We start from the raw sequence: 23443 nt of genomic DNA on the forward strand, positions 1-23443 counted from the left end.
AGAATGTTATGGCAGTATAAAATTACCTACAGCACCTGGCATTCCCAGGTGGTCTCCCATCCAAGTACTAACCAGGCCCAACACTGCATAGCTTCCAAGATCAGATGATATTGGGCATGTCCAGTGTGGTTTGGCTGTAGGTGCCCAAAACCTTTAACTTTAGACCTCAATTACTTCTTAACTCAAGTAAATTCATTGATAAGTTGAAAAAATTAAATGTAAAATGTAATAGAATAGACTGTTATGGCAGTATAAAATTACCTACAGCACCTGGGAATCCTAGGTGGTCTCCCATCCAAGTACTAACCAGGCCCAACACTGCATAGCTTCCAAGAACAGACGAGATTGGCCATGTCCAGTGTGGTTTGGCTGTAGGTGCTCAAACACATTAACTTTAGACCTCTTTTACTTCTTAACTCAAGTAAATTCAATGATAAGTTGAAAAATGAAATGTAAAATGTAATAGAAAAGAATGTTTTGGCAGTATAAAATTACCTACAGCTCCTGGTATTCCCAGGTGGTCTCCCATCCAAGTACTAACCAGGCCCAACACTGCATAGCTTCCAAGATCAGACGAGATTGGGCATGTCCAGTGTGGTTTGGCTGTAGTTGCCCCAAACCATTAACTTTAGACCTCTATTACTTCTTAACTCAAGTAAATTCATTGATAAGTTGAAAAAATTAAATGTAAAATGTAATAGAAAAGAATGTTATGTCAGTATAAAATTACCTACAGCATCTGGTATTCCCAGGAGGTCTCCCATCCAAGTACTAATCAGGCCCAACACTGCATAGCTTCCAAGATCAATCAAGATTGGGCATGTCCAGTGTGGTTTGGCAGTAGGTGCTCAAAAACATTAACTTTAGACCTCTTCTACTTCTTAACTCAAGTAAATTCATTGATAAGTTGAAAAAATTAAATGTAAAATGTAATAGAAAAGAATGTTTTGGCTGTATAAAATTTCCTACAGCAACTGGTATTCTCAGGTGGTCTCCCATCCAAGTACAAACCAGGCCCAACACAGCAAAGCTTACAAGATCAGACGAGATTGGGCATGTCCAGTGTGGTTTGGCTGTAGGTGCTCAAAAGCATTAAATTTAGACCTCTATTACTTCTTAACTCAAGTAAATTCATTTATAAGTTGAAAAAATTAAATGTAAAATGTAATAGAAAAGAATGTTATGGCAGTATAAAATTACCTAAAGCACCTGGTATTCCCAGGTGGTCTCCCATCCAAGTACTAACCAGGCCCAACACTGCATAGCTTCCAAGATCAGATGAGATTGGGCATGTCCAGTGTGGTTTGACTGTAGGTGCTCAAAAACATTAACTTTAGACCTCTTTTACTTCTTAACTCAAGTAAATTCATTGATAAGTTGAAAAAATGTAATGTAAAATGTAATAGAAAATAATGTTATGGCTATATAAAATTACCTACAGCACCTGGTATTCCCAGGTGGTCTCCCGTCCAAGTACTAACCAGGCCCAACACTGCATAGCTTCCAAGATCAGACGAGATTGGGCATGTCCAGTGTGGTTTGGCTGTAGGTGCTCAAAAGCATTAACTTTAGACCTCTATTACTTCTTAACTCAAGTAAATTCATTGATAAGTTGAAAAAATTAAATGTAAAATGTAGTAGAATAGACTGTTATGGCAGTATAAAATTACCTACAGCACCTGGGATTCCTAGGTGGTCTCCCATTCAAGTACTAACCAGGCCCAACACTGCATAGCTTCCAAGATCAGATGATATTGGGCATGTCCAGTGTGGTTTGGCTGTACGTGCTCAAAAACATTAATTTTAGACCTCTATTACTTCTTAACTCAAGTAAATTCATTGACAAGTTGAAAAAATTAAATGTAAAATGTAATAGAAAAGAATGTTATGGCATTATAAAATTACCTACAGCACCTGGTATTCCCAGGTGGTCTCCCATCCAAGTACTAACCAGGCCCAACACTGCATAGCTTCCAAGTTCAGACGAGATTGGGCATGTCCAGTGTGGTTTGGCTGTAGATGCTCAAAAACATTAACTTTAGACCTCTTTTACTTCTTAACTCAAGTAAATTCAATGATAAGTTGAAAAATGAAATGTAAAATGTAATAGAAAAGAAAGTTTTGGCAGTATAAAATTACCTACAGCTCCTGGTATTCCCAGGTGGTCTCCCATCCAAGTACTAACCAGGCCCAACACTGCATAGCTTCCAAAATCAGACGAGATTGGGCATGTCCAGTGTGGTTTGGCTGTAGGTGCCCAAAACCATTAACTTAAGACCTCTATTACTTCTTAACTCAAGTAAATTCATTGATAAGTTGAAAAAATTAAATGTAAAATGTAATAGAAAAGAATGTTATGGCAGTATAAAATTACCTACAGCACCTGGTATTCCCAGGTGGTCTCCCATCCAAGTTCTAACCAGGCCCAACACTGCATAGCTTCCAAGATCAAACAAGATTGGGCATGTCCAGTGTGGTTTGGCAGTAGGTGCTCAAAAACATTAACTTTAGACCTCTTTTACTTCTTAACTCAAGTAAATTCATTGATAAGTTGAAAAAATTAAATGTAAAATGTAATAGAAAAGAATGTTATGGCAGTATAAAATTACCTACAGCACCTGGTATTCCCAGCTGGTCTCCCGTCCAAGTACTAACCAGGCCCAACACTGCATAGCTTCCAAGATCAGACGAGATTGGGCATGTCCAGTGTGGTTTGGCTGTAGGTGCTCAAAAGCATTAACTTTAGACCTCTATTACTTCTTAACTCAAGTAAATTCATTGATAAGTTGAAAAAATTAAATGTAAAATGTAGAAGAATAGACTGTTATGGCAGTATAAAATTACCTACAGCACCTGGTATTCCCAGGTGGTCTCCCATCCAAGTACTAACCAGGCCCAACACTGCATAGCTTCCAAGTTCAGACGAGATTGGGCATGTCCTGTGTGGTTTGGCTGTAGGTGCTCAAAAGCATTAACTTTAGACCTCTATTACTTCTTAACTCAAGTAAATTCATTAATAAGTTGAAAAAATTAAATGTACAATGTAATAGAAAAGAATGTTATGGCAGTATAAAATTACCTACAGCACCTGGTATTCCCAGGTGGTCTCCCATCCAAGTACTAACCAGGCCCAACACTGCATAGCTTCCAAGTTCAGACGAGATTGGGCATGTCCTGTGTGGTTTGGCTGTAGGTGCTCAAAAACATTAACTTTAGACCTCTATTACTTCTTAACTCAAGTAAATTCATTAATAAGTTGAAAAAATTAAATGTAAAATGTAATAGAAAAGAATGTTATGGCAGTATAAAATTACCTACAGCACCTGGTATTCCCAGGTGGTCTCTCATCCAAGTACTAACCAGGCCCAACACTGCATAGCTTCCAAGTTCAGTCGAGATTGGGCATGTCCAGGGTGGTTTGGCTGTAGGTGCTCAAAAACATTGACTTTAGACCTCTTTTACTTCTTAACTCAAGTAAATTCAATGATTAGTTGAAAAATGAAATGTAAAATGTAATAGAAAAGAATGTTATGGCAGTATAAAATTACCTACAGCACCTAGCATTCCCAGGTGGTCTCCCATCCAAGTACTAACCAGGCCCAACACTGCATAGCTTTCAAGATCAGACGAGATTGGGCATGTCCAGTGTGGTTTGGCTGTAGGTGCCCAAATCCATTAACTTTAGACCTCTATTACTTCTTAACTCAAGTAAATTCATTGATAAGTTGAAAAAATCAAATGTAAAATGTAATAGAATAGACTGTTATGGCAGTATAAAATTACCTACAGCACCTGGGATTCCTAGGTGGTCTCCCATCCAAGTACTAACCAGGCCCAAAACTGCATAGCTTCCAAGATCAGACGAGATTGGGCATGTCCAGTGTGGTTTGGCTGTAGGTGCTCAAAAACATTAACTTTAGACCTCTTTTACTTCTTAACTCAAGTAAATTCAATGATAAGTTGAAAAATGAAATGTAAAATGTAATAGAAAAGAAAGTTTTGGCAGTATAAAATTACCTACAGCTCCTGGTATTCCCAGGTGGTCTCCCATCCAAGTACTAACCAGGCCCAACACTGCATAGCTTCCAAGATCAAACAAGATTGGGCATGTCCAGTGTGGTTTGGCAGTAGGTGCTCAAAAACATTAACTTTAGACCTCTTTTACTTCTTAACTCAAGTAAATTCATTGATAAGTTGAAAAAATTAAATGTAAAATGTAATAGAAAAGAATGTTTTGGCTGTATAAAATTTCCTACAGCAACTGGTATTCTCAGGTGGTCTCCCATCCAAGTACAAACCAGGCCCAACACAGCAAAGCTTACAAGATCAGACGAGATTGGGCATGTCCAGTGTGGTTTGGCTGTAGGTGCTCAAAAGCATTAAATTTAGACCTCTATTACTTCTTAACTCAAGTAAATTCATTGATAAGTTGAAAAAATTAAATGTAAAATTTTATAGAAAAGAATGTTATGGCAGTATAAAATTACCTACAGCACCTGGTATTCCCAGGTGGTCTCCCATCCAAGTACTAACCAGGCCCAACACTGCATAGCTTCCAAGATCAGACGAGATTGGGCATGTCCAGTGTGGTTTGACTGTAGTTGCTCAAAAACATTAACTTTAGACCTCTTTTACTTCTTAACTCAAGAAAATTCATTGATAAGTTGAAAAAATGTAATGTAAAATGTAATAGAAAAGAATGTTATGGCAGTATAAAATTACCTACAGCACCTGGTATTCCCAGGTGGTCTCCCATCCAAGTACTAACCAGGCCCAACACTGCATAGCTTCCAAGATCAGACGAGATTGGGCATGTCCAGTGTGGTTTGACTGTAGGTGCTCAAAAACATTAACTTTAGACCTCTTTTACTTCTTAACTCAAGTAAGTTCAATGATAAGTTGAAAAATGAAATGTAAAATGTAATAGAAAAGAAAGTTTTGGCAGTATAAAATTACCTACAGCTCCTGGCATTCCCAGGTGGCCTCCCATCCAAGTACTAACCAGGCCCAACACTGCATAGCTTCCAAGATCAGACGAGATTGGGCATGTCCAGTGTGGTTTGGCTGTAGGTGCCCAAAACCATTAACTTAAGACCTCTATTACTTCTTAATTCAAGTAAATTCATTGATAAGTTGAAAAAATTAAATGTAAAATGTAATAGAAAAGAATGTTATGGCAGTATAAAATTACCTACAGCACCTGGTATTCCCAGGTGATCTCCCATCCAAGTACTAACCAGGCCCAACACTGCATAGCTTCCAAGATCAGACGAGATTGGGCATGTCCAGTGTGGTTTGGCTGTAGGTGCTCAAAAGCATTAACTTTAGACCTCTTTTACTTCTTAACTCAAGTAAATTCAATGATAAGTTGAAAAATGAAATGTAAAATGTAATAGAAAAGAAAGTTTTGGCAGTATAAAATTACCTACAGCTCCTGGTATTCCCAGGTGGTCTCCCATCCAAGTACTAACCAGGCCCAACACTGCATAGCTTCCAAGATCAGACGAGATTGGGCATGTCCAGTGTGGTTTGGCTGTAGTTGCCCAAAACCATTAACTTAAGACCTCTATTACTTCTTAACTCAAGTAAATTCATTGATAAGTTGAAAAAATTAAATGTAAAATGTAATAGAAAAGAATGTTATGGCAGTATAAAATTACCTACAGCACCTGGTATTCCCAGGTGGTCTCCCATCCAAGTACTAACCAGGCCCAACACTGCATAGCTTCCAAGATCAAACAAGATTGGGCATGTCCAGTGTGGTTTGGCAGTAGGTGCTCAAAAACATTAACTTTAGACCTCTTTTACTTCTTAACTCAAGTAAATTCATTGATAAGTTTAAAAAAATTAAATGTAAAATGTAATAGAAAAGAATGTTTTGGCTGTATAAAATTTCCTACAGCAACTGGTATTCTCAGGTGGTCTCCCATCCAAGTACAAACCAGGCCCAACACAGCAAAGCTTACAAGATCAGACGAGATTGGGCATGTCCAGTGTGGTTTGGCTGTAGGTGCTCAAAAGCATTAAATTTAGACCTCTATTACTTCTTAACTCAAGTAAATTCATTGATAAGTTGAAAAAATTAAATGTAATATGTAATAGAAAAGAATGTTATGGCAGTATAAAATTACCTACAGCACCTGGTATTCCCAGGTGGTCTCCCATCCAAGTACTAACCAGGCCCAACACTGCATAACTTCCAAGATCAGAAGAGATTGGGCATGTCCAGTGTGGTTTGACTGTAGGTGCTCAAAAACATTAACTTTAGACCTCTTTTACTTCTTAACTCAAGTAAATTCATTGATAAGTTGAAAAAATTAAATGTAAAATGTAGAAGAATAGACTGTTATGGCAGTATAAAATTACCTACAGCACCTGGTATTCCCAGGTGGTTTCCCATCCAAGTACTAACCAGGCCCAACACTGCATAGCTTCCAAGTTCAGACGAGATTGGGCATGTCCTGTGTGGTTTGGCTGTAGGTGCTCAAAAGCATTAACTTTAGACCTCTATTACTTCTTAACTCAAGTAAATTCATTAATAAGTTGAAAAAATTAAATGTACAATGTAATAGAAAAGAATGTTATGGCAGTATAAAATTACCTACAGCACCTGGTATTCCCAGGTGGTCTCCCATCCAAGTACTAACCAGGCCCAACACTGCATAGCTTCCAAGTTCAGACGAGATTGGGCATGTCCTGTGTGGTTTGGCTGTAGGTGCTCAAAAACATTAACTTTAGACCTCTATTACTTCTTAACTCAAGTAAATTCATTAATAAGTTGAAAAAATTAAATGTAAAATGTAATAGAAAAGAATGTTATGGCAGTATAAAATTACCTACAGCACCTGGTATTCCCAGGTGGTCTCCCATCCAAGTACTAACCAGGCCCAACACTGCATAGCTTCCAAGTTCAGTCGAGATTGGGCATGTCCAGGGTGGTTTGGCTGTAGGTGCTCAAAAACATTGACTTTAGACCTCTTTTACTTCTTAACTCAAGTAAATTCAATGATTAGTTGAAAAATGAAATGTAAAATGTAATAGAAAAGAATGTTATGGCAGTATAAAATTACCTACAGCACCTAGCATTCCCAGGTGGTCTCCCATCCAAGTACTAACCAGGCCCAACACTGCATAGTTTTCAAGATCAGACGAGATTGGGCATGTCCAGTGTGGTTTGGCTGTAGGTGCCCAAATCCATTAACTTTAGACCTCTATTACTTCTTAACTCAAGTAAATTCATTGATAAGTTGAAAAAATCAAATGTAAAATGTAATAGAATAGACTGTTATGGCAGTATAAAATTACCTACAGCACCTGGGATTCCTAGGTGGTCTCCCATCCAAGTACTAACCAGGCCCAAAACTGCATAGCTTCCAAGATCAGACGAGATTGGGCATGTCCAGTGTGGTTTGGCTGTAGGTGCTCAAAAACATTAACTTTAGACCTCTTTTACTTCTTAACTCAAGTAAATTCAATGATAAGTTGAAAAATGAAATGTAAAATGTAATAGAAAAGAAAGTTTTGGCAGTATAAAATTACCTACAGCTCCTGGTATTCCCAGGTGGTCTCCCATCCAAGTACTAACCAGGCCCAACACTGCATAGCTTCCAAGATCAAACAAGATTGGGCATGTCCAGTGTGGTTTGGCAGTAGGTGCTCAAAAACATTAACTTTAGACCTCTTTTACTTCTTAACTCAAGTAAATTCATTGATAAGTTGAAAAAATTAAATGTAAAATGTAATAGAAAAGAATGTTTTGGCTGTATAAAATTTCCTACAGCAACTGGTATTCTCAGGTGGTCTCCCATCCAAGTACAAACCAGGCCCAACACAGCAAAGCTTACAAGATCAGACGAGATTGGGCATGTCCAGTGTGGTTTGGCTGTAGGTGCTCAAAAGCATTAAATTTAGACCTCTATTACTTCTTAACTCAAGTAAATTCATTGATAAGTTGAAAAAATTAAATGTAAAATTTAATAGAAAAGAATGTTATGGCAGTATAAAATTACCTACAGCACCTGGTATTCCCAGGTGGTCTCCCATCCAAGTACTAACCAGGCCCAACACTGCATAGCTTCCAAGATCAGACGAGATTGGGCATGTCCAGTGTGGTTTGACTGTAGTTGCTCAAAAACATTAACTTTAGACCTCTTTTACTTCTTAACTCAAGAAAATTCATTGATAAGTTGAAAAAATGTAATGTAAAATGTAATAGAAAAGAATGTTATGGCAGTATAAAATTACCTACAGCACCTGGTATTCCCAGGTGGTCTCCCATCCAAGTACTAACCAGGCCCAACACTGCATAGCTTCCAAGATCAGACGAGATTGGGCATGTCCAGTGTGGTTTGACTGTAGGTGCTCAAAAACATTAACTTTAGACCTCTTTTACTTCTTAACTCAAGTAAGTTCAATGATAAGTTGAAAAATGAAATGTAAAATGTAATAGAAAAGAAAGTTTTGGCAGTATAAAATTACCTACAGCTCCTGGTATTCCCAGGTGTTCTCCCATCCAAGTACTAACCAGGCCCAACACTGCATAGCTTCCAAGATCAGACGAGATTGGGCATGTCCAGTGTGGTTTGGCTGTAGGTGCCCAAAACCATTAACTTAAGACCTCTATTACTTCTTAACTCAAGTAAATTCATTGATAAGTTGAAAAAATTAAATGTAAAATGTAATAGAAAAGAATGTTATGGCAGTATAAAATTACCTACAGCACCTGGTATTCCCAGGTGGTCTCCCATCCAAGTACTAACCAGGCCCAACACTGCATAGCTTCCAAGATCAGACGAGATTGGGCATGTCCAGTGTGGTTTGGCTGTAGGTGCTCAAAAGCATTAACTTTAGACCTCTTTTACTTCTTAACTCAAGTAAATTCAATGATAAGTTGAAAAATGAAATGTAAAATGTAATAGAAAAGAAAGTTTTGGCAGTATAAAAATACCTACAGCTCCTGGTATTCCCAGGTGGTCTCCCATCCAAGTACTAACCAGGCCCAACACTGCATAGCTTCCAAGATCAGACGAGATTGGGCATGTCCAGTGTGGTTTGGCTGTAGTTGCCCAAAGCCATTAACTTAAGACCTCTATTACTTCTTAACTCAAGTAAATTCATTGATAAGTTGAAAAAATTAAATGTAAAATGTAATAGAAAAGAATGTTATGGCAGTATAAAATTACCTACAGCACCTGGTATTCCCAGGTGGTCTCCCATCCAAGTACTAACCAGGCCCAACACTGCATAGCTTCCAAGATCAAACAAGATTGGGCATGTCCAGTGTGGTTTGGCAGTAGGTGCTCAAAAACATTAACTTTAGACCTCTTTTACTTCTTAACTCAAGTAAATTCATTGATAAGTTTAAAAAAATTTAATGTAAAATGTAATAGAAAAGAATGTTTTGGCTGTATAAAATTTCCTACAGCAACTGGTATTCTCAGGTGGTCTCCCATCCAAGTACAAACCAGGCCCAACACAGCAAAGCTTACAAGATCAGACGAGATTGGGCATGTCCAGTGTGGTTTGGCTGTAGGTGCTCAAAAGCATTAAATTTAGACCTCTATTACTTCTTAACTCAAGTAAATTCATTGATAAGTTGAAAAAATTAAATGTAATATGTAATAGAAAAGAATGTTATGGCAGTATAAAATTACCTACAGCACCTGGTATTCCCAGGTGGTCTCCCATCCAAGTACTAACCAGGCCCAACACTGCATAACTTCCAAGATCAGAAGAGATTGGGCATGTCCAGTGTGGTTTGACTGTAGGTGCTCAAAAACATTAACTTTAGACCTCTTTTACTTCTTAACTCAAAAAAATTCATTGATAAGTTGAAAAAATGTAATGTAAAATGTAATAGAAAAGAATGTAATGGCTATATAAAATTACCTACAGCACCTGGTATTCCCAGGTGGTCTCCCATCCAAGTACTAACCAGGCCCAACACTGCATAGCTTCCAAGATCAAACAAGATTGGGCATGTCCAGTGTGGTTTGGCAGTAGGTGCTCAAAAACATTAACTTTAGACCTCTTTTACTTCTTAACTCAAGTAAATTCATTGATAAGTTGAAAAAATTAAATGTAAAATGTAATAGAAAAGAATGTTTTGGCTGTATAAAATTTCCTACAGCAACTGGTATTCTCAGGTGGTCTCCCATCCAAGTACAAACCAGGCCCAACACAGCAAAGCTTACAAGATCAGACGAGATTGGGCATGTCCAGTGTGGTTTTGCTGTAGGTGCTCAAAAGCATTAAATTTAGACCTCTATTACTTCTTAACTCAAGTAAATTCATTGATAAGTTGAAAAAATAAATGTAATATGTAATAGAAAAGAATGTTATGGCAGTATAAAATTACCTACAGCACCTGGTATTCCCAGGTGGTCTCCCATCCAAGTACTAACCAGGCCCAACACTGCATAACTTCCAAGATCAGAAGAGATTGGGCATGTCCAGTGTGGTTTGACTGTAGGTGCTCAAAAACATTAACTTTAGACCTCTTTTACTTCTTAACTCAAGAAAATTCATTGATAAGTTGAAAAAATGTAATGTAAAATGTAATAGAAAAGAATGTAATGGCTATATAAAATTACCTACAGCACCTGGTATTCCCAGGTGGTCTCCTCTCCAAGTACTAACCAGGCCCAACACTGCATAGCTTCCAAGATCAGACGAGATTGGGCATGTCCAGTGTGGTTTGGCTGTAGGTGCTCAAAAGCATTAACTTTAGACCTCTATTACTTCTTAACTCAAGTAAATTCATTGATAAGTTGAAAAAATTAAATGTAAAATGTAGTAGAAAAGACTGTTTTGGCAGTATAAAATTACCTACAGCACCTGGGATTCCTAGGTGGTCTCCAATCCAAGTACTAACCAGGCCCACCACTGCATAGCTTCCAAGATCAGACGAGATTGGGCATGTCCAGTGTGGTTTGGCTGTAGGTGCTCAAAAACATTAACTTTAGACCTCTTTTACTTCTTAACTCAAGTAAATTCAATGATAAGTTGAAAAATGAAATGTAAAATGTAATGGAAAAGAATGTTATGGCAGTATAAAATTACCTACAGCACCTGGTATTCCCAGGTGGTCTCCCATTCAAGTACTAACCAGGCCCAACACTGCATAGCTTCCAATATCAGACGATATTGGGCATGTCCAGTGTGGTTTGGCTGTAGGTCCTCAAAAACTTTAATTTTAGACCTCTATTACTTCTTAACTCAGGTAAATTCATTGATAAGTTGAAAAAATTAAATGTAAAATGTAATAGAAAAGAATGTTATGGCAGTATAAAATTACCTACAGCACCTGGTATTCCCAGGTGGTCTCCCATCCAAGTACTAACCGGGCCCAACACTGCATAGCTTCCAAGTTCAGACGAGATTGGGCATGTCCTGTGTGGTTTGGCTGTAGGTGCTCAAAAACATTAACTTTAGACCTCTATTACTTCTTAACTCAAGTAAATTCATTGATAAGTTGAAAAAATTAAATGTAAAATGTAATAGAAAAGAATGTTATGGCAGTATAAAATTACCTACAGCACCTGGTATTCCCAGGTGGTCTCCCATCCAAGTACTAACCAGGCCCAACACTGCATAGCTTCCAAGTTCACTCGAGATTGGGCATGTCCAGTGTGGTTTGGCTGTAGGTGCTCAAAAACATTAACTTTAGACCTCTTTTACTTCTTAACTCAAGTAAATTCAATGATTAGTTGAAAAATGAAATGTAAAATGTAATAGAAAAGAATGTTATGGCAGTATAAAATTACCTACAGCACCTGGCATTCCCAGGTGGTTTCCCGTCCAAGTACTAAACAGGCCCAACACTGCATAGCTTCCAAGATCAAACGAGATTGGGCATGTCCAGTGTGGTTTGGCTGTAGCTGCTCAAAAGCATTAACTTTAGACCTCTATTACTTCTTAACTCAAGTAAATTCATTGATAAGTTGAAAAAATTCAATGTAAAATGTAATAGAAAAGACTGTTATGCTAGTATAAAATTACCTACAGCACCTGGGATTCCAAGGTGGTCTCCCATCCAAGTACTAACCAGGCCCAACACTGCATAGCTTCCAAGATCAGATGATATTGGGCATGTCCAGTGTGCTTTGGCTGTAGGTGCCCCAAACCAATAATTTTAGACCTCTATTACTTCTTAACTCATGTAAATTCATTGATAAGTTGAAAAAATTAAATGTAAAATGTAATAGAAAAGAATGTTATGGCAGTATAAAATTACCTACAGCTCCTGGTATTCCCAGGTGGTCTCCCATCCAAGTACTAACCAGGCCCAACACTACATAGCTTCCAAGTTCAGACGAGATTGGGCATGTCCAGTGTGGTTTGGCTGTAGGTGCTCACACGCATTAACTTTAGACCTCTATTACTTCTTAACTCAAGTAAATTCATTGATAAGTTGAAAAAATTAAATGTAAAATGTAATAGAAAAGAATGTTATGGCAGTATAAAATTACCTACAGCACCTGGTATTCCCAGGTGGTCTCCCATCCAAGTACTAACAAGGCCCAACACAGCATAGCTTCCAAGATCAGACGAGATTGGGCATGTCCAGTGTGGTTTGACTGTAGGTGCTCAAAAACATTAACTTTAGACCTCTTTTACTTCTTAACTCAAGTAAATTCATTGATAAATTGAAAAAATGTAATGTAAAATGTAATAGAAAAGAATGTTATGGCTATATAAAATTAACTACAGCACCTGGTATTCCCAGGTGGTCTCCCGTCAAAGTACTAACCAGGCCCAACACTGCATAGCTTCCAAGATCAGACGAGATTGGGCATGTCCAGTGTGGTTTGGCTGTAGGTGCTCAAAACAATTAACTTTAGACCTCTATTACTTCTTAACTCAAGTAAATTCATTGATAAGTTGAAAAAATTAAATATAAAATGTAGTAGAATAGACTGTTATGGCAGTATAAAAATACCTACAGCACCAGGGATTCCTAGGTGGTCTCCCATCCAAGTACTAACCAAGCCCACCACTGCATAGCTTCCAAGATCAGACGAGATTGGGCATGTCCAGTATGGTTTGGCTGTAGGTGCTCAAAAACATTAACTTTATACCTCTTTTACTTCTTAACTCAAGTAAATTCAATGATAAGTTGAAAAATGAAATGTAAAATGTAATAGAAAAGAATGTTATGACTATATAAAATTACCTACAGGACCTGGTATTCCCAGGAGGTCTCCCGTCCAAGTACTAACCAGGCCCAACACTGCATAGCTTCCAAAATCAAATGAGATTGGGCATGTCCAGTGTGGTTTGGCTGTAGGTGCTCAAAGGCATTAACTTAAGACCTCTATTACTTCTTAACTCATGTAAATTCATTGATAAGTTGAAAAAATTAAATGTAAAATGTAATAGAAAAGACTGTTATGGCAGTATAAAATTACCTACAGCACCTGGGATTCCTAGGTGGTCTCCCATCCAAGTACTAACCAGGCCCACCACTGCATAGATTCCAAGAACAGACGAGATTGGGCATGTCCAGTGTGCTTTGGCTGTAGGTGCTCAAAAACATTAACTTTAGACCTCTTTTACTTCTTAAATCAAGTAAATTCATTGATAAGTTGAAAAAATTAAATGTAAATTGTAGTAGAAAAGAATGTTATGGCAGTATAAAATTACCTACAGCACCTGGTATTCCCAGGTGGTCCCCCATCCAAGTACTAACCAGGCCCAACACTGCATAGCTTCCATGTTCAGACGAGATTGGGCATGTCCAGTGTGGTTTGGCTGTAGGTGCTCAAAAACATTAACTTTAGACCTCTTTTACTTCTTAACTCAAGTAAATTCAATGATTAGTTGAAAAATGAAATGTAAAATGTAATAGAAAAGAATGTTATGGCAGTATAAAATTACCTACAGCACCTGGCATTCCCAGGTGGTCTCCCTTCCAAGTACTAACCAAGCCCAACACTGCATAGTTTCCAAGATCAGATGATATTGGGCATGTCCAGTGTGGTTTGGCTGTAGGTGCCCAAAACCTTTAACTTTAGACCTCAATTACTTCTTAACTCAAGTAAATTCATTGATAAGTTGAAAAAATTAAATGTAAAATGTAATAGAAAAGAATGTTATGGCAGTATAAATTTCCTACAGCACCTGGTATTCCCAGGTGGTCTCCCGTCAAAGTATTAAACAGGCCCAACACTGCATAGCTTCCAAGATCAAACGAGATTGGGCATGTCCAGTGTGGTTTGGCTGTAGGTGCTCAAGAGCATTAACTTTTGACCTCTATTACTTCTTAACTCAAGTAAATTCATTGATAAGTTGAAAAAATTAAATGTAAAATGTAATAGAATAGACTGTTATGGCAGTATAAAATTACCTACAGCACCTGGTATTCCCAGGAGGTCTCCCATCCAAGTACTAATCAGGCCCAACACTGCATAGCTTCCAAGTTCAAACAAGATTGGGCATGTCCAGTGTGGTTTGGCAGTAGGTGCTCAAAAACATTAACTTTAGACCTCTTTTACTTCTTAACTCAAGTAAATTCATTGATAAGTTGAAAAAATTAAATGTAAAATGTAATAGAAAAGAATGTTTTGGCTGTATAAAATTTCCTACAGCAACTGGTATTCTCAGGTGGTCTCCCATCCAAGTACAAACCAGGCCCAACACAGCAAAGCTTACAAGATCAGACGAGATTGGGCATGTCCAGTGTGGTTTGGCTGTAGGTGCTCAAAAGCCTTAAATTTAGACCTCTATTACTTCTTAACTCAAGTAAATTCATTGATAAGTTGAAAAAATTAAATGTAAAATGTAATAGAAAAGAATGTTATGGCAGTATAAAATTACCTACAGCACCTGGTATTCCCAGGTGGTCTCCCATCCAAGTACTAACCAGGCCCAACACTGCATAGCTTCCAAGATCAAACAAGATTGGGCATGTCCAGTGTGGTTTGGCAGTTGGTCCTCAAAAACATTAACTTTAGACCTCTTTTACTTCTTAACTCAAGTAAATTCATTGATAAGTTGAAAAAATTAAATGTAAAATGTAATAGAAAAGAATGTTTTGGCTGTATAAAATTTCCTACAGCAACTGGTATTCTCAGGTGGTCTCCCATCCAAGTACAAACCAGGCCCAACACAGCAAAGCTTACAAGATCAGACGAGATTGGGCATGTCCAGTGTGGTTTGGCTGTAGGTGCTCAAAAGCATTAAATTTAGACCTCTATTACTTCTTAACTCAAGTAAATTCATTGATAAGTTGAAAAAATTAAATGTAAAATGTAATAGAAAAGAATGTTATGGCAGTATAAAATTACCTACAGCACCTGGTATTCCCAGGTGGTCTCCCATCCAAGTACTAACCAGGCCCAACACTGCATAGCTTCAAAGATCAGATGAGATTGGGCATGTCCAGTGTGGTTTGGCTGTAGGTGCTCAAAAGAATTAACTTTAGACCTCTATTACTTCTTAACTCAAGTAAATTCATTGATAAGTTGAAAAAATTAAATATAAAATGTAGTAGAATAGACTGTTATGGCAGTATAAAAATACCTACAGCACCAGGGATTCCTAGGTGGTCTCCCATCCAAGTACTAACCAAGCCCACCACTGCATAGCTTCCAAGATCAGACGAGATTGGGCATGTCCAGTATGGTTTGGCTGTAGGTGCTCAAAAACATTAACTTTATACCTCTTTTACTTCTTAACTCAAGTAAATTCATTGATAAGTTGAAAAATGAAATGTAAAATGTAATAGAAAAGAATGTTATGACTATATAAAATTACCTACAGCACCTGGTATTCCCAGGAGGTCTCCCGTCCAAGTACTAACCAGGCCCAACACTGCATAGCTTCCAAAATCAAACGAGATTGGGCATGTCCAGTGTGGTTTGGCTGTAGGTGCTCAAAGGCATTAACTTAAGACCTCTATTACTTCTTAACTCATGTAAATTCATTGATAAGTTGAAAAAATTAAATGTAAAATGTAATAGAAAAGACTGTTATGGCAGTATAAAATTACCTACAGCACCTGGGATTCCTAGGTGGTCTCCCATCCAAGTACTAACCAGGCCCACCACTGCATAGATTCCAAAACAGACGAGATTGGGCATGTCCAGTGTGCTTTGGCTGTAGGTGCTCAAAAACATTAACTTTAGACCTCTTTTACTTCTTAAATCAAGTAAATTCATTGATAAGTTGAAAAAATTAAATGTAAATTGTAGTAGAAAAGAATGTTATGGCAGTATAAAATTACCTACAGCACCTGGTATTCCCAGGTGGTCCCCCATCCAAGTACTAACCAGGCCCAACACTGCATAGCTTCCATGTTCAGACGAGATTGGGCATGTCCAGTGTGGTTTGGCTGTAGGTGCTCAAAAACATTAACTTTAGACCTCTTTTACTTCTTAACTCAAGTAAATTCAATGATTAGTTGAAAAATGAAATGTAAAATGTAATAGAAAAGAATGTTATGGCAGTATAAAATTACCTACAGCACCTGGCATTCCCAGGTGGTCTCCCTTCCAAGTACTAACCAAGCCCAACACTGCATAGTTTCCAAGATCAGATGATATTGGGCATGTCCAGTGTGGTTTGGCTGTAGGTGCCCAAAACCTTTAACTATAGACCTCAATTACTTCTTAACTCAAGTAAATTCATTGATAAGTTGAAAAAATTAAATGTAAAATGTAATAGAAAAGAATGTTATGGCAGTATAAAATTACCTACAGCACCTGGTATTCCCAGGTGGTCTCCCGTCAAAGTATTAAACAGGCCCAACACTGCATAGCTTCCAAGATCAAACGAGATTGGGCATGTCCAGTGTGGTTTGGCTGTAGGTGCTCAAGAGCATTAACTTTTGACCTCTATTACTTCTTAACTCAAGTAAATTCATTGATAAGTTGAAAAAATTAAATGTAAAATGTAATAGAATAGACTGTTATGGCAGTATAAAATTACCTACAGCACCTGGTATTCCCAGGAGGTCTCCCATCCAAGTACTAATCAGGCCCAACACTGCATAGCTTCCAAGTTCAAACAAGATTGGGCATGTCCAGTGTGGTTTGGCAGTAGGTGCTCAAAAACATTAACTTTAGACCTCTTTTACTTCTTAACTCAAGTAAATTCATTGATAAGTTGAAAAAATTAAATGTAAAATGTAATAGAAAAGAATGTTTTGGCTGTATAAAATTTCCTACAGCAACTGGTATTCTCAGGTGGTCTCCCATCCAAGTACAAACCAGGCCCAACACAGCAAAGCTTACAAGATCAGACGAGATTGGGCATGTCCAGTGTGGTTTGGCTGTAGGTGCTCAAAAGCATTAAATTTAGACCTCTATTACTTCTTAACTCAAGTAAATTCAATGATAAGTTGAAAAAATTAAATGTAAAATGTTATAGAAAAGAATGTTATGGCAGTATAAAATTACCTACAGCACCTGGTATTCCCAGGTGGTCTCCCATCCAAGTACTAACCAGGCCCAACACTGCATAGCTTCCAAGATCAAACAAGATTGGGCATGTCCAGTGTGGTTTGGCAGTTGGTCCTCAAAAACATTAACTTTAGACCTCTTTTACTTCTTAACTCAAGTAAATTCATTGATAAGTTGAAAAAATTAAATGTAAAATGTAATAGAAAAGAATGTTTTGGCTGTATAAAATTTCCTACAGCAACTGGTATTCTCAGGTGGTCTCCCATCCAAGTACAAACCAGGCCCAACACAGCAAAGCTTACAAGATCAGACGAGATTGGGCATGTCCAGTGTGGTTTGGCTGTAGGTGCTCAAAAGCATTAAATTTAGACCTCTATTACTTCTTAACTCAAGTAAATTCATTGATAAGTTGAAAAAATTAAATGTAAAATGTAATAGAAAAGAATGTTATGGCAGTATAAAATTACCTACAGCACCTGGTATTCCCAGGTGGTCTCCCATCCAAGTACTAACCAGGCCCAACACTGCATAGCTTCCAAGATCAGACGAGATTGGGCATGTCCAGTGTGGTTTGACTGTAGGTGCTCAAAAACATTAACTTTAGACCTCTTTTACTTCTTAACTCAAGAAAATTCATTGATAAGTTGAAAAAATGTAATGTAAAATGTAATAGAAAAGAATGTTATGGCAGTATAAAATTACCTACAGCACCTGGTATTCCCAGGTGGTCTCCCATCCAAGTACTAACCAGGCCCAACACTGCATAGCTTCCAAGATCAGACGAGATTGGGCATGTCCAGTGTGGTTTGCCTGCAGGTGCTCAAAAACATTAACTTTAGACCTCTTTTACTTCTTAACTCAAGTAAATTCAATGATAAGTTGAAAAATGAAATGTAAAATGTAATAGAAAAGAAAGTTTTGGCAGTATAAAATTACCTACAGCTCCTGGTATTCCCAGGTGGTCTCCCATCCAAGTACTAACCAGGCCCAACACTGCATAGCTTCCAAGATCGGACGAGATTGGGCATGTCCAGTGTGGTTTGGCTGTAGGTGCCCAAAGCCATTAACTTAAGACCTCTATTACTTCTTAACTCAAGTAAATTCATTGATAAGTTGAAAAAATTAAATGTAAAATGTAATAGAAAAGAATGTTATGGCAGTATAAAATTACCTACAGCACCTGGTATTCCCAGGTGGTCTCCCATCCAAGTACTAACCAGGCCCAACACTGCATAGCTTCCAAGATCAAACAAGATTGGGCATGTCCAGTGTGGTTTGGCAGTAGGTGCTCAAAAACATTAACTTTAGACCTCTTTTACTTCTTAACTCAAGTAAATTCATTGATAAGTTGAAAAAATTAAATGTAAAATGTAATAGAAAAGAATGTTTTGGCTGTATAAAATTTCCTACAGCAACTGGTATTCTCAGGTGGTCTCCCATCCAAGTACAAACCAGGCCCAACACAGCAAAGCTTCCAAGATCAGACGAGATTGGGCATGTCCAGTGTGGTTTGACTGTAGGTGCTCAAAAACATTAACTTTAGACCTCTTTTACTTCTTAACTCAAGAAAATTCATTGATAAGTTGAAAAAATCAAATGTAAAATGTAATAGAATAGACTGTTATGGCAGTATAAAATTACCTACAGCACCTGGGATTCCTAGGTGGTCTCCCATCCAAGTACTAACCAGGCCCAACACTGCATAGCTTCCAAGATCAAACAAGATTGGGCATGTCCAGTGTGGTTTGGCAGTAGGTGCTCAAAAACATTAACTTTAGACCTCTTTTACTTCTTAACTCAAGTAAATTCATTGATAAGTTGAAAAAATTAAATGTAAAATGTAATAGAAAAGAATGTTTTGGCTGTATAAAATTTCCTACAGCAACTGGTATACTCAGGTGGTCTCCCATCCAAGTACAAACCAGGCCCAACACAGCAAAGCTTACAAGATCAGACTAGATTGGGCATGTCCAGTGTAGTTTGGCTGTAGGTGCTCAAAAGCATTAAATTTAGACCTCTATTACTTCTTAACTCAAGTAAATTCATTGATAAGTTGAAAAAATTAAATGTAATATGTAATAGAAAAGAATGTTATGGCAGTATAAAATTACCTACAGCACCTGGTATTCCCAGGTGGTCTCCCATCCAAGTACTAACCAGGCCGAACACTGCATAGCTTCCAAGATCAGACGAGATTGGGCATGTCCAGTGTGGTTTGACTGTAGGTGCTCAAAAACATTAACTTTAGACCTCTTTTACTTCTTAACTCAAGAAAATTCATTGATAAGTTGAAAAAATCAAATGTAAAATGTAATAGAATAGACTGTTATGGCAGTATAAAATTACCTACAGCACCTGGGATTCCTAGGTGGTCTCCCATCCAAGTACTAACCAGGCCCAAAACTGCATAGCTTCCAAGATCAGACGAGATTGGGCATGTCCAGTGTGGTTTGGCTGTAGGTGCTCAAAAACATTAACTTTAGACCTCTTTTACTTCTTAACTCAAGTAAATTCAATGATAAGTTGAAAAATGAAATGTAAAATGTAATAGAAAAGAAAGTTTTGGCAGTATAAAATTACCTACAGCTCCTGGTATTCCCAGGTGGTCCCCCATCCAAGTACTAACCAGGCCCAACACTGCATAGCTTCCAAGATCAAACAAGATTGGGCATGTCTAGTGTGGTTTGGCAGTAGGTGCTCAAAAACATTAACTTTAGACCTCTTTTACTTCTTAACTCAAGTAAATTCATTGATAAGTTGAAAAAATTAAATGTAAAATGTAATAGAAAAGAATGTTTTGGCTGTATAAAATTTCCTACAGCAACTGGTATTCTCAGGTGGTCTCCCATCCAAGTACAAACCAGGCCCAACACAGCAAAGCTTACAAGATCAGACGAGATTGGGCATGTCCAGTGTGGTTTGGCTGTAGGTGCTCAAAAGCATTAAATTTAGACCTCTATTACTTCTTAACTCAAGTAAATTCATTGATAAGTTGAAAAAATTAAATGTAAAATTTAATAGAAAAGAATGTTATGGCAGTATAAAATTACCTACAGCACCTGGTATTCCCAGGTGGTCTCCCATCCAAGTACTAACCAGGCCCAACACTGCATAGCTTCCAAGATCAGACGAGATTGGGCATGTCCAGTGTGGTTTGGCTGTAGGTGCTCAAAAGCATTAACTTTAGACCTCTTTTACTTCTTAACTCAAGTAAATTCAATGATAAGTTGAAAAATGAAATGTAAAATGTAATAGAAAAGAAAGTTTTGGCAGTATAAAATTACCTACAGCTCCTGGTATTCCCAGGTGGTCTCCCATCCAAGTACTAACCAGGCCCAACACTGCATAGCTTCCAAGATCAAACAAGATTGGGCATGTCCAGTGTGGTTTGGCAGTAGGTGCTCAAAAACATTAACTTTAGACCTCTTTTACTTCTTAACTCAAGTAAATTCATTGATAAGTTTAAAAAAATTAAATGTAAAATGTAATAGAAAAGAATGTTTTGGCTGTATAAAATTTCCTACAGCAACTGGTATTCTCAGGTGGTCTCCCATCCAAGTACAAACCAGGCCCAACACAGCAAAGCTTACAAGATCAGACGAGATTGGGCATGTCCAGTGTGGTTTGGCTGTAGGTGCTCAAAAGCATTAAATTTAGACCTCTATTACTTCTTAACTCAAGTAAATTCATTGATAAGTTGAAAAAATTAAATGTAATATGTAATAGAAAAGAATGTTATGGCAGTATAAAATTACCTACAGCACCTGGTATTCCCAGGTGGTCTCCCATCCAAGTACTAACCAGGCCCAACACTGCATAACTTCCAAGATCAGAAGAGATTGGGCATGTCCAGTGTGGTTTGACTGTAGGTGCTCAAAAACATTAACTTTAGACCTCTTTTACTTCTTAACTCAAGAAAATTCATTGATAAGTTGAAAAAATGTAATGTAAAATGTAATAGAAAAGAATGTAATGGCTATATAAAATTACCTACAGCACCTGGTATTCCCAGGTGGTCTCCCATCCAAGTACTAACCAGGCCCAACACTGCATAGCTTCCAAGATCAAACAAGATTGGGCATGTACAGTGTGGTTTGGCAGTAGGTGCTCAAAAACATTAACTTTAGACCTCTTTTACTTCTTAACTCAAGTAAATTCATTGATAAGTTGAAAAAATTAAATGTAAAATGTAATAGAAAAGAATGTTTTGGCTGTATAAAATTTCCTACAGCAACTGGTATTCTCAGGTGGTCTCCCATCCAAGTACAAACCAGGCCCAACACAGCAAAGCTTACAAGATCAGACGAGATTGGGCATGTCCAGTGTGGTTTTGCTGTAGGTGCTCAAAAGCATTAAATTTAGACCTCTATTACTTCTTAACTCAAGTAAATTCATTGATAAGTTGAAAAAATTAAATGTAATATGTAATAGAAAAGAATGTTATGGCAGTATAAAATTACCTACAGCACCTGGTATTCCCAGGTGGTCTCCCATCCAAGTACTAACCAGGCCCAACACTGCATAACTTCCAAGATCAGAAGAGATTGGGCATGTCCAGTGTGGTTTGACTGTAGGTGCTCAAAAACATTAACTTTAGACCTCTTTTACTTCTTAACTCAAGAAAATTCATTGATAAGTTTAAAAAATGTAATATAAAATGTAATAGAAAAGAATGTAATGGCTATATAAAATTACCTACAGCACCTGGTATTCCCAGGTGGTCTCCTCTCCAAGTACTAACCAGGCCCAACACTGCATAGCTTCCAAGATCAGACGAGATTGGGCATGTCCAGTGTGGTTTGGCTGTAGGTGCTCAAAAGCATTAACTTTAGACCTCTATTACTTCTTAACTCAAGTAAATTCATTGATAAGTTGAAAAAATTAAATGTAAAATGTAGTAGAAAAGACTGTTATGGCAGTATAAAATTACCTACAGTACCTGGGATTCCTAGATGGTCTCCAATCCAAGTACTAACCAGGCCCACCACTGCATAGCTTCCAAGATCAGACGAGATTGGGCATGTCCAGTGTGGTTTGGCTGTAGGTGCTCAAAAACATTAACTTTAGACCTCTTTTACTTCTTAACTCAAGTAAATTCAATGATAAGTTGAAAAATGAAATGTAAAATGTAATGGAAAAGAATGTTATGGCAGTATATAATTACCTACAGCACCTGGTATTCCCAGGTGGTCTCCCATTCAAGTACTAACCAGGCCCAACACTGCATAGCTTCCAATATCAGACGATATTGGGCATGTCCAGTGTGGTTTGGCTGTAGGTCCTCAAAAACTTTAATTTTAGACCTCTATTACTTCTTAACTCAGGTAAATTCATTGATAAGTTGAAAAAATTAAATGTAAAATGTAATAGAAAAGAATGTTATGGCAGTATAAAATTACCTACAGCACCTGGTATTCCCAGGTGGTCTCCCATCCAAGTACTAACCGGGCCCAACACTGCATAGCTTCCAAGTTCAGACGAGATTGGGCATGTCCTGTGTGGTTTGGCTGTAGGTGCTCAAAAACATTAACTTTAGACCTCTATTACTTCTTAACTCAAGTAAATTCATTGATAAGTTGAAAAAATTAAATGTAAAATGTAATAGAAAAGAATGTTATGGCAGTATAAAATTACCTACAGCACCTGGTATTCCCAGGTGGTCTCCCATCCAAGTACTAACCAGGCCCAACACTGCATAGCTTCCAAGTTCACTCGAGATTGGGCATGTCCAGTGTGGTTTGGCTGTAGGTGCTCAAAAACATTAACTTTAGACCTCTTTTACTTCTTAACTCAAGTAAATTCAATGATTAGTTGAAAAATGAAATGTAAAATGTAATAGAAAAGAATGTTATGGCAGTATAAAATTACCTACAGCACCTGGCATTCCCAGGTGGTTTCCCGTCCAAGTACTAAACAGGCCCAACACTGCATAGCTTCCAAGATCAAACGAGATTGGGCATGTCCAGTGTGGTTTGGCTGTAGCTGCTCAAAAGCATTAACTTTAGACCTCTATTACTTCTTAACTCAAGTAAATTCATTGA

General features: G+C 37.7%; 12 non-coding genes and 85 pseudogenes across 12 annotated transcripts; all 97 read right to left on the minus strand.

Annotated features, from left to right (window-relative positions):
* Positions 1-23: 23 nt before the first annotated feature.
* LOC148467960 (5S ribosomal RNA) lies at positions 24-142 on the minus strand (annotated as a pseudogene).
* A 116-nt stretch (positions 143-258) lies between these two features.
* On the minus strand, positions 259-377 carry LOC148467961 (5S ribosomal RNA; annotated as a pseudogene).
* A 115-nt stretch (positions 378-492) lies between these two features.
* LOC148467962 (5S ribosomal RNA) lies at positions 493-611 on the minus strand (annotated as a pseudogene).
* Positions 612-727: 116 nt separating this feature from the next.
* Positions 728-846, minus strand: LOC148467963 (5S ribosomal RNA; annotated as a pseudogene).
* A 116-nt stretch (positions 847-962) lies between these two features.
* LOC148467964 (5S ribosomal RNA) lies at positions 963-1081 on the minus strand (annotated as a pseudogene).
* A 116-nt stretch (positions 1082-1197) lies between these two features.
* Positions 1198-1316, minus strand: LOC148467965 (5S ribosomal RNA; annotated as a pseudogene).
* A 116-nt stretch (positions 1317-1432) lies between these two features.
* LOC148467966 (5S ribosomal RNA) lies at positions 1433-1551 on the minus strand (annotated as a pseudogene).
* Positions 1552-1667: 116 nt separating this feature from the next.
* LOC148467967 (5S ribosomal RNA) lies at positions 1668-1786 on the minus strand (annotated as a pseudogene).
* Positions 1787-1902: 116 nt separating this feature from the next.
* On the minus strand, positions 1903-2021 carry LOC148467968 (5S ribosomal RNA). Its single transcript, XR_015873478.1, has one exon. It is a non-coding gene; the product is annotated as a 5S ribosomal RNA (ribosomal RNA).
* A 115-nt stretch (positions 2022-2136) lies between these two features.
* LOC148467969 (5S ribosomal RNA) lies at positions 2137-2255 on the minus strand (annotated as a pseudogene).
* Positions 2256-2371: 116 nt separating this feature from the next.
* LOC148467970 (5S ribosomal RNA) lies at positions 2372-2490 on the minus strand (annotated as a pseudogene).
* Positions 2491-2606: 116 nt separating this feature from the next.
* Positions 2607-2725, minus strand: LOC148467971 (5S ribosomal RNA; annotated as a pseudogene).
* A 116-nt stretch (positions 2726-2841) lies between these two features.
* LOC148467972 (5S ribosomal RNA) lies at positions 2842-2960 on the minus strand (annotated as a pseudogene).
* Positions 2961-3076: 116 nt separating this feature from the next.
* On the minus strand, positions 3077-3195 carry LOC148467973 (5S ribosomal RNA; annotated as a pseudogene).
* A 116-nt stretch (positions 3196-3311) lies between these two features.
* On the minus strand, positions 3312-3430 carry LOC148467974 (5S ribosomal RNA; annotated as a pseudogene).
* A 115-nt stretch (positions 3431-3545) lies between these two features.
* LOC148467975 (5S ribosomal RNA) lies at positions 3546-3664 on the minus strand (annotated as a pseudogene).
* A 116-nt stretch (positions 3665-3780) lies between these two features.
* LOC148467976 (5S ribosomal RNA) lies at positions 3781-3899 on the minus strand (annotated as a pseudogene).
* A 115-nt stretch (positions 3900-4014) lies between these two features.
* On the minus strand, positions 4015-4133 carry LOC148467977 (5S ribosomal RNA; annotated as a pseudogene).
* A 116-nt stretch (positions 4134-4249) lies between these two features.
* Positions 4250-4368, minus strand: LOC148467978 (5S ribosomal RNA; annotated as a pseudogene).
* Positions 4369-4484: 116 nt separating this feature from the next.
* On the minus strand, positions 4485-4603 carry LOC148467979 (5S ribosomal RNA; annotated as a pseudogene).
* Positions 4604-4719: 116 nt separating this feature from the next.
* On the minus strand, positions 4720-4838 carry LOC148467980 (5S ribosomal RNA). The gene has a single exon (XR_015873786.1). It is a non-coding gene; the product is annotated as a 5S ribosomal RNA (ribosomal RNA).
* A 115-nt stretch (positions 4839-4953) lies between these two features.
* On the minus strand, positions 4954-5072 carry LOC148467981 (5S ribosomal RNA; annotated as a pseudogene).
* Positions 5073-5188: 116 nt separating this feature from the next.
* On the minus strand, positions 5189-5307 carry LOC148467982 (5S ribosomal RNA; annotated as a pseudogene).
* A 115-nt stretch (positions 5308-5422) lies between these two features.
* Positions 5423-5541, minus strand: LOC148467983 (5S ribosomal RNA; annotated as a pseudogene).
* A 116-nt stretch (positions 5542-5657) lies between these two features.
* Positions 5658-5776, minus strand: LOC148467984 (5S ribosomal RNA; annotated as a pseudogene).
* A 117-nt stretch (positions 5777-5893) lies between these two features.
* Positions 5894-6012, minus strand: LOC148467985 (5S ribosomal RNA; annotated as a pseudogene).
* A 116-nt stretch (positions 6013-6128) lies between these two features.
* On the minus strand, positions 6129-6247 carry LOC148467986 (5S ribosomal RNA). Its single transcript, XR_015873609.1, has one exon. It is a non-coding gene; the product is annotated as a 5S ribosomal RNA (ribosomal RNA).
* A 116-nt stretch (positions 6248-6363) lies between these two features.
* LOC148467987 (5S ribosomal RNA) lies at positions 6364-6482 on the minus strand (annotated as a pseudogene).
* A 116-nt stretch (positions 6483-6598) lies between these two features.
* Positions 6599-6717, minus strand: LOC148467988 (5S ribosomal RNA; annotated as a pseudogene).
* A 116-nt stretch (positions 6718-6833) lies between these two features.
* On the minus strand, positions 6834-6952 carry LOC148467989 (5S ribosomal RNA; annotated as a pseudogene).
* A 115-nt stretch (positions 6953-7067) lies between these two features.
* Positions 7068-7186, minus strand: LOC148467990 (5S ribosomal RNA; annotated as a pseudogene).
* A 116-nt stretch (positions 7187-7302) lies between these two features.
* LOC148467991 (5S ribosomal RNA) lies at positions 7303-7421 on the minus strand (annotated as a pseudogene).
* A 115-nt stretch (positions 7422-7536) lies between these two features.
* Positions 7537-7655, minus strand: LOC148467992 (5S ribosomal RNA; annotated as a pseudogene).
* A 116-nt stretch (positions 7656-7771) lies between these two features.
* Positions 7772-7890, minus strand: LOC148467993 (5S ribosomal RNA; annotated as a pseudogene).
* Positions 7891-8006: 116 nt separating this feature from the next.
* LOC148467994 (5S ribosomal RNA) lies at positions 8007-8125 on the minus strand (annotated as a pseudogene).
* A 116-nt stretch (positions 8126-8241) lies between these two features.
* Positions 8242-8360, minus strand: LOC148467995 (5S ribosomal RNA). The gene has a single exon (XR_015873787.1). It is a non-coding gene; the product is annotated as a 5S ribosomal RNA (ribosomal RNA).
* Positions 8361-8475: 115 nt separating this feature from the next.
* On the minus strand, positions 8476-8594 carry LOC148467996 (5S ribosomal RNA; annotated as a pseudogene).
* Positions 8595-8710: 116 nt separating this feature from the next.
* Positions 8711-8829, minus strand: LOC148467997 (5S ribosomal RNA). Its single transcript, XR_015873207.1, has one exon. It is a non-coding gene; the product is annotated as a 5S ribosomal RNA (ribosomal RNA).
* Positions 8830-8944: 115 nt separating this feature from the next.
* Positions 8945-9063, minus strand: LOC148467998 (5S ribosomal RNA; annotated as a pseudogene).
* Positions 9064-9179: 116 nt separating this feature from the next.
* LOC148467999 (5S ribosomal RNA) lies at positions 9180-9298 on the minus strand (annotated as a pseudogene).
* A 117-nt stretch (positions 9299-9415) lies between these two features.
* LOC148468000 (5S ribosomal RNA) lies at positions 9416-9534 on the minus strand (annotated as a pseudogene).
* A 116-nt stretch (positions 9535-9650) lies between these two features.
* On the minus strand, positions 9651-9769 carry LOC148468001 (5S ribosomal RNA). The gene has a single exon (XR_015873610.1). It is a non-coding gene; the product is annotated as a 5S ribosomal RNA (ribosomal RNA).
* A 116-nt stretch (positions 9770-9885) lies between these two features.
* Positions 9886-10004, minus strand: LOC148468002 (5S ribosomal RNA; annotated as a pseudogene).
* A 350-nt stretch (positions 10005-10354) lies between these two features.
* LOC148468003 (5S ribosomal RNA) lies at positions 10355-10473 on the minus strand. The gene has a single exon (XR_015873611.1). It is a non-coding gene; the product is annotated as a 5S ribosomal RNA (ribosomal RNA).
* Positions 10474-10589: 116 nt separating this feature from the next.
* On the minus strand, positions 10590-10708 carry LOC148468004 (5S ribosomal RNA; annotated as a pseudogene).
* Positions 10709-10824: 116 nt separating this feature from the next.
* Positions 10825-10943, minus strand: LOC148468005 (5S ribosomal RNA; annotated as a pseudogene).
* A 115-nt stretch (positions 10944-11058) lies between these two features.
* On the minus strand, positions 11059-11177 carry LOC148468006 (5S ribosomal RNA; annotated as a pseudogene).
* Positions 11178-11293: 116 nt separating this feature from the next.
* Positions 11294-11412, minus strand: LOC148468007 (5S ribosomal RNA; annotated as a pseudogene).
* A 116-nt stretch (positions 11413-11528) lies between these two features.
* On the minus strand, positions 11529-11647 carry LOC148468008 (5S ribosomal RNA; annotated as a pseudogene).
* Positions 11648-11762: 115 nt separating this feature from the next.
* Positions 11763-11881, minus strand: LOC148468009 (5S ribosomal RNA; annotated as a pseudogene).
* A 116-nt stretch (positions 11882-11997) lies between these two features.
* LOC148468010 (5S ribosomal RNA) lies at positions 11998-12116 on the minus strand (annotated as a pseudogene).
* A 116-nt stretch (positions 12117-12232) lies between these two features.
* LOC148468011 (5S ribosomal RNA) lies at positions 12233-12351 on the minus strand (annotated as a pseudogene).
* A 116-nt stretch (positions 12352-12467) lies between these two features.
* LOC148468012 (5S ribosomal RNA) lies at positions 12468-12586 on the minus strand (annotated as a pseudogene).
* Positions 12587-12702: 116 nt separating this feature from the next.
* LOC148468013 (5S ribosomal RNA) lies at positions 12703-12821 on the minus strand (annotated as a pseudogene).
* Positions 12822-12937: 116 nt separating this feature from the next.
* On the minus strand, positions 12938-13056 carry LOC148468014 (5S ribosomal RNA; annotated as a pseudogene).
* A 115-nt stretch (positions 13057-13171) lies between these two features.
* On the minus strand, positions 13172-13290 carry LOC148468015 (5S ribosomal RNA; annotated as a pseudogene).
* Positions 13291-13406: 116 nt separating this feature from the next.
* LOC148468016 (5S ribosomal RNA) lies at positions 13407-13525 on the minus strand (annotated as a pseudogene).
* Positions 13526-13641: 116 nt separating this feature from the next.
* LOC148468017 (5S ribosomal RNA) lies at positions 13642-13760 on the minus strand (annotated as a pseudogene).
* Positions 13761-13875: 115 nt separating this feature from the next.
* Positions 13876-13994, minus strand: LOC148468018 (5S ribosomal RNA; annotated as a pseudogene).
* Positions 13995-14109: 115 nt separating this feature from the next.
* Positions 14110-14228, minus strand: LOC148468019 (5S ribosomal RNA; annotated as a pseudogene).
* Positions 14229-14344: 116 nt separating this feature from the next.
* LOC148468020 (5S ribosomal RNA) lies at positions 14345-14463 on the minus strand (annotated as a pseudogene).
* A 116-nt stretch (positions 14464-14579) lies between these two features.
* LOC148468021 (5S ribosomal RNA) lies at positions 14580-14698 on the minus strand (annotated as a pseudogene).
* A 116-nt stretch (positions 14699-14814) lies between these two features.
* LOC148468022 (5S ribosomal RNA) lies at positions 14815-14933 on the minus strand (annotated as a pseudogene).
* Positions 14934-15049: 116 nt separating this feature from the next.
* On the minus strand, positions 15050-15168 carry LOC148468023 (5S ribosomal RNA; annotated as a pseudogene).
* A 116-nt stretch (positions 15169-15284) lies between these two features.
* On the minus strand, positions 15285-15403 carry LOC148468024 (5S ribosomal RNA; annotated as a pseudogene).
* A 116-nt stretch (positions 15404-15519) lies between these two features.
* On the minus strand, positions 15520-15638 carry LOC148468025 (5S ribosomal RNA; annotated as a pseudogene).
* Positions 15639-15753: 115 nt separating this feature from the next.
* LOC148468026 (5S ribosomal RNA) lies at positions 15754-15872 on the minus strand (annotated as a pseudogene).
* A 116-nt stretch (positions 15873-15988) lies between these two features.
* On the minus strand, positions 15989-16106 carry LOC148468027 (5S ribosomal RNA; annotated as a pseudogene).
* Positions 16107-16222: 116 nt separating this feature from the next.
* Positions 16223-16341, minus strand: LOC148468028 (5S ribosomal RNA; annotated as a pseudogene).
* A 115-nt stretch (positions 16342-16456) lies between these two features.
* On the minus strand, positions 16457-16575 carry LOC148468029 (5S ribosomal RNA; annotated as a pseudogene).
* A 116-nt stretch (positions 16576-16691) lies between these two features.
* Positions 16692-16810, minus strand: LOC148468030 (5S ribosomal RNA; annotated as a pseudogene).
* A 116-nt stretch (positions 16811-16926) lies between these two features.
* On the minus strand, positions 16927-17045 carry LOC148468031 (5S ribosomal RNA; annotated as a pseudogene).
* Positions 17046-17161: 116 nt separating this feature from the next.
* LOC148468032 (5S ribosomal RNA) lies at positions 17162-17280 on the minus strand (annotated as a pseudogene).
* Positions 17281-17396: 116 nt separating this feature from the next.
* LOC148468033 (5S ribosomal RNA) lies at positions 17397-17515 on the minus strand (annotated as a pseudogene).
* A 116-nt stretch (positions 17516-17631) lies between these two features.
* LOC148468034 (5S ribosomal RNA) lies at positions 17632-17750 on the minus strand (annotated as a pseudogene).
* A 116-nt stretch (positions 17751-17866) lies between these two features.
* LOC148468035 (5S ribosomal RNA) lies at positions 17867-17985 on the minus strand. The gene has a single exon (XR_015873788.1). It is a non-coding gene; the product is annotated as a 5S ribosomal RNA (ribosomal RNA).
* Positions 17986-18101: 116 nt separating this feature from the next.
* LOC148468036 (5S ribosomal RNA) lies at positions 18102-18220 on the minus strand (annotated as a pseudogene).
* A 115-nt stretch (positions 18221-18335) lies between these two features.
* On the minus strand, positions 18336-18454 carry LOC148468037 (5S ribosomal RNA). The gene has a single exon (XR_015873914.1). It is a non-coding gene; the product is annotated as a 5S ribosomal RNA (ribosomal RNA).
* A 116-nt stretch (positions 18455-18570) lies between these two features.
* Positions 18571-18689, minus strand: LOC148468038 (5S ribosomal RNA; annotated as a pseudogene).
* Positions 18690-18805: 116 nt separating this feature from the next.
* On the minus strand, positions 18806-18924 carry LOC148468039 (5S ribosomal RNA; annotated as a pseudogene).
* A 116-nt stretch (positions 18925-19040) lies between these two features.
* Positions 19041-19159, minus strand: LOC148468040 (5S ribosomal RNA; annotated as a pseudogene).
* A 351-nt stretch (positions 19160-19510) lies between these two features.
* On the minus strand, positions 19511-19629 carry LOC148468041 (5S ribosomal RNA; annotated as a pseudogene).
* A 116-nt stretch (positions 19630-19745) lies between these two features.
* Positions 19746-19864, minus strand: LOC148468042 (5S ribosomal RNA; annotated as a pseudogene).
* A 115-nt stretch (positions 19865-19979) lies between these two features.
* Positions 19980-20098, minus strand: LOC148468043 (5S ribosomal RNA; annotated as a pseudogene).
* A 116-nt stretch (positions 20099-20214) lies between these two features.
* Positions 20215-20333, minus strand: LOC148468044 (5S ribosomal RNA; annotated as a pseudogene).
* Positions 20334-20449: 116 nt separating this feature from the next.
* Positions 20450-20568, minus strand: LOC148468045 (5S ribosomal RNA). The gene has a single exon (XR_015873208.1). It is a non-coding gene; the product is annotated as a 5S ribosomal RNA (ribosomal RNA).
* Positions 20569-20683: 115 nt separating this feature from the next.
* Positions 20684-20802, minus strand: LOC148468046 (5S ribosomal RNA; annotated as a pseudogene).
* Positions 20803-20919: 117 nt separating this feature from the next.
* On the minus strand, positions 20920-21038 carry LOC148468047 (5S ribosomal RNA; annotated as a pseudogene).
* A 116-nt stretch (positions 21039-21154) lies between these two features.
* Positions 21155-21273, minus strand: LOC148468048 (5S ribosomal RNA). Its single transcript, XR_015873612.1, has one exon. It is a non-coding gene; the product is annotated as a 5S ribosomal RNA (ribosomal RNA).
* Positions 21274-21389: 116 nt separating this feature from the next.
* Positions 21390-21508, minus strand: LOC148468049 (5S ribosomal RNA; annotated as a pseudogene).
* Positions 21509-21859: 351 nt separating this feature from the next.
* LOC148468050 (5S ribosomal RNA) lies at positions 21860-21978 on the minus strand. The gene has a single exon (XR_015873613.1). It is a non-coding gene; the product is annotated as a 5S ribosomal RNA (ribosomal RNA).
* Positions 21979-22094: 116 nt separating this feature from the next.
* Positions 22095-22213, minus strand: LOC148468051 (5S ribosomal RNA; annotated as a pseudogene).
* Positions 22214-22329: 116 nt separating this feature from the next.
* On the minus strand, positions 22330-22448 carry LOC148468052 (5S ribosomal RNA; annotated as a pseudogene).
* Positions 22449-22563: 115 nt separating this feature from the next.
* Positions 22564-22682, minus strand: LOC148468053 (5S ribosomal RNA; annotated as a pseudogene).
* A 116-nt stretch (positions 22683-22798) lies between these two features.
* Positions 22799-22917, minus strand: LOC148468054 (5S ribosomal RNA; annotated as a pseudogene).
* Positions 22918-23033: 116 nt separating this feature from the next.
* LOC148468055 (5S ribosomal RNA) lies at positions 23034-23152 on the minus strand (annotated as a pseudogene).
* Positions 23153-23267: 115 nt separating this feature from the next.
* On the minus strand, positions 23268-23386 carry LOC148468056 (5S ribosomal RNA; annotated as a pseudogene).
* Positions 23387-23443: the final 57 nt, after the last annotated feature.

Source organism: Taudactylus pleione, unplaced genomic scaffold (genome assembly GCF_031769625.1).
Source record: "Taudactylus pleione unplaced genomic scaffold, aTauple2 ptg000967l, whole genome shotgun sequence".
Taxonomy (NCBI): Eukaryota; Metazoa; Chordata; class Amphibia; order Anura; family Myobatrachidae; genus Taudactylus; species Taudactylus pleione.